A 7875-nucleotide genomic window follows, 5' to 3' on the forward strand; every position below is an offset into this window, starting at 1 on the left:
TATGCCATCATCTAAGTCATTAATAAATACTGTGAATAGTTGAGGCCCCAACACAGATCCCTGCGGGACACCACTAGTTACCTCCTGCCAATTTCCTAACCAGGTCAATAATTTGCCCTCAATTCCATGGGCTTCTACCTTAGTTAGCAGTCTCTTTATCAAATGCCTTCTGGAAGTCCATATAATTAACATCCATAGACATTCCCCTGTCCACTACTTTAGTCACCACCTCAAAAAATGTAATAAAGTTTGTCAGGCCTGACCTACCTTTCACAAATCCATGCTGGTTCTCTCTGATCAACTGAAAATTTTTGAGATGTTCAGTCACCCTCTCCTTAATTATAGACTCTAGCAATTTCCCGACACCAGGTGTTAGGCTAACTGGTCTATAATACCCTGGTTTCCCTCTTTCACCATTTTTAAATAGCAGCATGACATGCGCAATTTTCTATTTTTGATTTCACATTTTGATTCAAATGGCTTTATACACAGAATTCCTCCAACAGGGATAGCTACAGATGAGGGCAGACTTTCACCATAAATACCTGGCATTACTGGTTTGGTGCTGTAAGTCTTTTTGAATTAAAAAGTGGTATTGCTACTTCAGTCCTTGTTGTAGAATACTGTTATTCTTTTACACCTAGTGATGGAGGCAGTATTCAGTACTGTGTCAACCCGCACAACCCCCCACCCCCCTCCCCCCGCCTCCCCACCCTGATATTGTGATGTGATTTATTTGGAGATGAAAAAGGGGAAGCAATCACGAGCCCTCTCGACAACTGCTGAAGTTACTTGTCTGGCCCTATTGAGCCATTAATAACTGTTTCCCTACCACAGGACAAGAATATCCCCTCCCCTGACCATGCAACTACTCCATCCCATCTGCAATATAAAGTGATTTCTCACAGGCCCACCTCCTAACTGTACTACCATTCTTCATACACACATTTGTTTTCACTGTCTCTTCACCTACTGCTTGGCACCATGGTGTTGCCTTTTAACCACGCCCTCCATGGCAGTCTACAGAGATATGAGCCTTCTTGGGGTGCTGCTGTCATCACAGGGATGGCACAGCAGAGAAAAGTCAATCACATTTACATAAATGTGAAAATCACCAACATGCAAATCACAGCTTCCAGCAGATATAAAAGGATCTAACAACTTGCAGGCGTCTTCAGAAGCTGTCCACATAAAAATCCTATTCCCATTGCTAAATTTTAAGTCCACTTCCTTTTGACCTGCCCCTTTAAGGTTGCTGCTGTCTTTTAAGGCACATTTACAGTCCAGACTTCCTCTTGGTTGGTCCAATAAAGCACCTGCCCATGCGCATCTGGTGCATATCTATGATATGTAAATCAGGCCCCAAGAGGAAGATCAGGTGCTGAGGTTGTGTTCCTGGTGCAGTACCACATTATTCTCAGGCAATGCCAGGATAGGACTATCGGTTCTTTGCAATAGGATAGTTAAAAATATAAGTTAGATAAGCTTCTACACTTTTCCCCAGGTCTAAAACAGGTAAATAATGGAATATTTGTTTTCCCAGATTTAAGAATCAATTCAGAACAATATTAGCAGATAGAGTGCAAACTAGAGTTAAAGAATAAAATTTGATTTGAAACAGACTACAGACCGCTTATCATATGTAAACACTGCCCCTTTTAGAAAAAAGAATGAACTACCAGGCAAATACTTAAGGGAAACAAAGAACTAAGTTTATCTATGTCATATTGGCAAACACAGGACAAGGAAACATTTTCAGTCCAATACTATAAGGTAAACTTACCAAGAACAGTTTCAAAACTTAAACACAGTTGACTATAAGTATTCCAGTCAATGTTCAGTCTGCAGACAACTACAGCAGCAGCAGCAGTCAGTTTGTTTCCATGGAGTGCCTTTTTAAAATGACCACTGTAGGAGAGGGAAGGGGAGGAAATGTGGAGAATGGTTTGAAGGATTTTTATATGGACTATTCATAGCAAATATTATTCATTGGATTACGACATTGGCTATGAAAAGGGCGTATTGGTTTGCATATATTTTGCATGCTTATTACTAAATAACACATTGTATTAAGCGTAATGAATATTCACACACTCCATATTATAGTCAACAAATTACACAATGCAACTGCATGCTGAGTAGAATCAACTGTTTTCAGTAGCAGCCAAATACATAAAGAAACGTGAGGATCACACACTTACGAGATGATTTTAACTCTCCCTGATCAGCGGGAATGGAGCAGGGGAGCAGTTAATAAAGGAGTAGCTCCATTTCTCGTTCCGTTCCCATCGATCTGCGATTCTAACGCTACTGGTTTAGGTTCCCATTGGACTCTGGCGATAGCCTCATTAATAAATGCAAATCGAGGTCCCATAACATACATGGGACCCCAATGGAATTTTAAGCTGCTCCTGAGTGGGCCAGGTGAACCTTTCAGGAAGATAGCAAGGCCCGATAGGGTAAGTTTAATAAAAGCTTTCCTTGGTGGGGTCCAGAGGTGCAGGAGTACTTCTCCGGGCTCCACAAGGTAAGTCCAGGCCTCTGCTACCCCAGGCTGCCCCCGCCAGCCACGAGACCCTCACAACACCCCCTCTTCCCACTCTTACCTTGCTGCCAGCAGCCTTCTCTTTATGCCAAACTTCGTCTCTCTCCACCGGAAACAGGTGACCGGCAGCATTCAAATGAGGATTCCCGCCGGGTGTTAAAATCAGCCTTTTAGTCTAAGGCCCAATGCTTTAAGTGCAACAGATCTCAGACTCATTCCCAAGGTAATTTACAATCTCATGCTGTTATGCATAAATCCTCAGATTTTTTCAAATCTTACAAGATTCTAGTAATTAAGACGATGATCTGAGCAGCATTTTGTGAGTTCTTGGGGTGAGCGGGCGGGAAGATGTACACAGTGGAATGTTCCAGGGATCTGTCTGGGGACCCTTACTATTTCTAATCTGCATTAAAGATTTGGAATTAGAAATTCAACACCAACTGGTCATATTCACAGACAATAATAAACTAGGAGGGGCAGCTGAATCCCAAAAGGCAGCCCAAGGACTACAAAATGAGTTGGACAGAATATGTTATGGGGTGGTAAGAAAACATATGGGCCGTGAGTTTGCGTTCGGAGGCATAACAGAACACTATGGGCAGGATTTTCATTGGGCCGTGGAGGTTAACAGGTAGTTAACAGGCAGTTTTTAGCCTAATCCCTATTTTTATTGCTGAAGTGTGGGATTCCCGATGGCTCCAAACCACGCCAAGTTAGCGAGGCAGACCGTCGGGCTGAAGGGCTTGGAGGGTTCAAGATGTCCGGTGTTCTGGTGAGTGATGGGTGCATGAGTGCAAAGGTAAGTGTGTTTGGTGTGTGTAAAGTGTTTAAAGAAGTTTTACTTACCTTTACTTACCTTTACAGCCTTCCTTCCTTCAGGTCTCGGGAGTCCCTCATCTCACCGGCACAGAAAGCAGAATGGCCGCGAGCTGTCAAAAGTTGCAGCTTTCTGTTCTGGAGAGATCTCTAAATCAGCCTGAGAGGAAGGAATTAACTTGGAGTACAGATTGTCAGTGTTTGACAGCTTCAAAGAGCTGTCAAACGCTGATATTTCACCTGTCAAAAGCTCTTGACAGATGAAATGTCAATCTGTGACGTCACCTGTTGCCGGGCGGCCCTTAATTGGCCTGCTGAGCCCACTGGGCGGGCTCAACAAGGTCAATCAAGTGAAAATTGTGTGGGTTGGCCACAACTCGATGGAGGCGGGACTACAACCCCGAAAGTTGTAGTCCCGCCTCCATCATGCCTCCAGTATCAAAATCCAGCCCTATGCCTCTGAACCGGAAAAAAAATCCGAATGTACCTGGTGACTCCAGAGCATCGGACTCTTCAGGTCCTGGGCCTGCAGGCATAAGCTTAAGGCCCACAGATCCCAGGGGCACAGGCGGTTCGCAAAAGTCCCTGGGATCACGTGGGCCTAGTCAACCAATCACAAAGGGGATTCCTATGATGTTTATGGGGATTCCATTTACGTGTGGAATCCTCGTAAGCATATTAGAAATCCCCAAATAAATAAGAATTCACACCACTTAAATAAAAATAAATGATCACATGTTCAAAATGAATTAAAAGACCCTTTAAGCATTTAAAATAAAAGTTTTATTTTTTGAAAAATAAATTTAAACATTTTTAAAATGGGCCAAAATTTACCTCAACTTATTTTAAATGTATGAGTATGTTTCAATCATTTAAAAACATTATTTTAACATTTATTTTACCCTTTACGGCGATAAACGAAGGCCTTACAAAAGCAAAATACTGCAGGTGTTGGAAATCTGAAATAAAAACAGAAAATGCTGGAAATACTCAGCAGGTCAGGCAGCATCTGTGGAGAGAAACAGAGTTAACGTTTCAGGTCGATGACCATTCATCAAAACTGGAAAAAGCTGGAGATGCAACAGGTTTTTAAGCAGGGGCAGGGGCAGGGAAAGGGGGGAGGGGAGGAAAGAACAAAAGGGAAGGTCTGTGATAGAGTGGAAGGCAGGAGAGATTAAGAGACATTAAGAGAGATTAAGAGATGGTGCAAGGCAAAAGGAGATGGTAATGGAACAAGTTAAGAAATAAAAGATGGCTCTAGATGAAGTGTAAATGGCACTGGCAGAATGAAAGACAGCTGCCATGTGAGAGAGAGAGAAAAAAAATGGGAAAAAAAGGATAAGGGCAGAGGTTATGGTCTGAAATTGTTGAACTCTATGTTGAGTCCAGAAGTCTGTATGGTGCCTAATCGAAAGATGAGGTGCTGTTCCTCAAGCTTACGTTGAGCTTCATTGGAACAGTGCAAGAGGCCGAGGACGGTGAGGTCTGAGTGGGAGTGGAGCGGAGAATTAAAGTGACAGGCGATCGGAAGCTCAGGGTCACCCTTACGGACTGAACGCCTGCTTTTACCAGGCGTAAGGGTTTCATGGGCATTTGCTGGGCATTAGTTGGGAAATAGCCCAATTCTGCGCCAGCAAAAGTGATCTTGTAACGGATGCAAAGGTTCTGTCCAAGTGAAACTTGACAGACCACAAGTTCCGGGTTTTCGTGCATGAAGTCATTAAGTATCACAAGATAATACAGATCAGTGTGTCTATTTCGACAATCTTAGCTCATCCATCTGAAAAGAACCTTTAGTTTTCGCCCATCTCCCTACCCCATGTAACAGCAAGAAGTCATAATGGTTCCAGAACTCTACCTGGAAATTCACTCCATCTGTTGATCACTATGTGTGGAGAGGCATTTCTTCACAGCATTACTAAAATTGCCTTTCTCTAGTGAAGGATTTTGGAATTTTCAATATGGACTTTTAATACTTGTTTTTAAAGAAGACTACAAGATCTGAGAAACTGATAAGAAACAATGCTGACAGTTGCAGAAATAGGAAGCAAGGCCTGAGGAACTTAAAATCCTAGAGGCATCAAGGAGCCCTAGTAAAACTGAAGTCAATGGGAATCAGGGGGAAAACGTTCCACTGCTGAAGTCATACCTAGCACAAAGGAAGATTGTTGTGGTGGTTGAAGGTCAATCATCACAGCCCCAGGACATCGCTGCAGGAGTTCCTCAGGGCAGTGTCCTAGGCCCAACCATTTTCAGCTGCTTTATCAATGAACTTCCTTCCAACATAAGGTCAGAAATGGGGATGTTCGCTGATGACTGCACAGTGTTCAGTGCCATTCACAACTCCACAGATAATGAAGCAGTCCATGCCCGCATGCAACAAGACCTGGACAACGCTCAGGCTTGGACTGATAAGTGGCAGGTAACATTCGCGCCACAGAAGTGCCAGGCAATGATTATCTCCAACAAACAAGAGTCTAACCACCTCCCCTTGACATTCAATGACATTACCATTGCCAAATCCCCCACTATCAACATCCTGGGGGTCACCAAAGGCAGATTGGGGAGACCAAAGGCAGATTGGGAAACTGCTTTGCGGAACACCTCCGTTCAGTCCGTAAGGGTGACCCCGAGCTTCCGGTCGCCTGTCACTTTAATTCTCCGCTCCACTCCCACTCTGATCTCTCTGTCCTCGGCCTATTGCATTGTTCCAATGAAGCTCAAGGTAAGCTCGAGGAACAGCACCTCAACTTTCGATTAGGCACTTTACAGCCTTCTGGACTCAACATTGAGTTCAACAATTTCAAACTATAACCCCTGCCCCCATTTTTCATGCTGTATGATTTTGCCATTCCCTTTTGCAACATTTTGGGGTCGATTTTGTCAAACCTGTCGGGAAGAAGGCGGGACTTCCCCTTTTGGGTTTCTGACCCGCCTACTTCAACGTCCAGCCAATTCACGCGATTTTCCCTTGATTGACCTTGTTGAGCCCGCCCAGCGGGCTCAGCAGGCCAATTTAGGGCCACCCGGCAACAGGTGACGTCACAGACTGAAATTTCATCTGTCAAGATTTCTGACAGATGAAATATCAGTGTTTTACAGCTGTTTGAAGCTGTCAAACACTGACAGTCTGATTTCTAAGATGAGTCCTTCTGCGCAGACTCATTTAGAAATCTCAGCAGCACTAAAAGCTGAAGGCTGTCACTTTTGACAGATCGCAGCCGTTCAGCTTCCAGTTCCGGCTGAGTGCTGCGCTCCCGACGGCTACAGGAAGAAAGGCTGTTAAGGTAAGTAAAGTTAAGTAAAAGTTCTTTACACACTTTAGACACACCAAAACACACTTACCTTTACACTCATGCACCCATCACTCACCTGAGCACCGACATCGTGACCCCTCCAACTCATTCAACCCGACGGCACGTTGCTCTAACCTGGCGTGGTTTGGAGCCGTCGGGAAACCCACACGAAACCCCTCAAAATGGAGATTAGGCTAAAAACTACCTGTTAACTAGGCAGTTAATTGGCACTAATCCCTTCCCGCCTGGTTTCGGCGGGTCCCAGTGTGGGGCAGGTACCCGCCGCCCCTGAAACTTACGTGGGGTGGGGTTTTGGGCGGGATGGTGTCGGGACCCCCAAAGTCGGGATTTTCCCCCCCCACACGCCTGAAACCCCGCCTGACGGCTCTCCGAAAATCTAGCCCTTTATCTTTCCTGCCTCTTATATAAGCACAGTATATTCCTTCAATTCCTTCCTCCCCTCCCACCTCCCCCGCCCCCCGGCTCTGCACCTGCTTAATATGTTGCATCTCCAACTTTTTCCAGTTCTGATGAAGGGTCCCAGACCTGAAACATTAACTCTGTTTCTCTCTCCACAGATGCTGCCTGGCCTGCTGAATATTTCCAGTGTTTTCTGTTGTTACATAAGACATCCCACTCTTTCTTAGCACTGTGCTTCCTCATCATCTTTAACCATGCCTTGTGTCTAAGTGCTCCCTAAGAGCCTGTAGCATGAGAGGCTTATTCAGGCTGTACAAAGTGGTCATGAGTTTGAAATGGCTCCTTGGAGGGAGCCGCTGCTGACGACATCTCTGGAGGTTGCTCTTCGGCAGATTGGTCTTGCCCACCAATCATACCTGTACATTGTGAATATGAGCATTTTGTAGCATTTCCAAGATCCAGTCTGTACATTAACAGGGGTTGAATGGCAGTAAAGTCTGTCCCCTGATCGTAAGGGATTGAGAGTTTCATTGCTGTTTCCAAAATAATTTGAAAGAAACTGGTAATTAAATTCTGAAAACTTTATTTTAGGCCATTGATGACATTTATTTTAAGAATTGCAGTTTTTTGTTATGGACTGCTCAGGCATCTCTGATTAGTCATGCCTGTTTCATTGTTGATGGGTTAAAAAGAGTTGTTTAATGAGGATGGATTTATTTTACGTCAATCAGCTCTTTATTTTAGTTGCATACATTCAGTTTAAAATATTTTCTCTTCCCTGCTAACTTTGGGGCTTAG

Source organism: Somniosus microcephalus, chromosome 4, assembly GCF_052327205.1.
Source record: "Somniosus microcephalus isolate GS21.2 chromosome 4, FLI_Smic_1.0, whole genome shotgun sequence".
NCBI classification, from domain to species: Eukaryota; Metazoa; Chordata; class Chondrichthyes; order Squaliformes; family Somniosidae; genus Somniosus; species Somniosus microcephalus.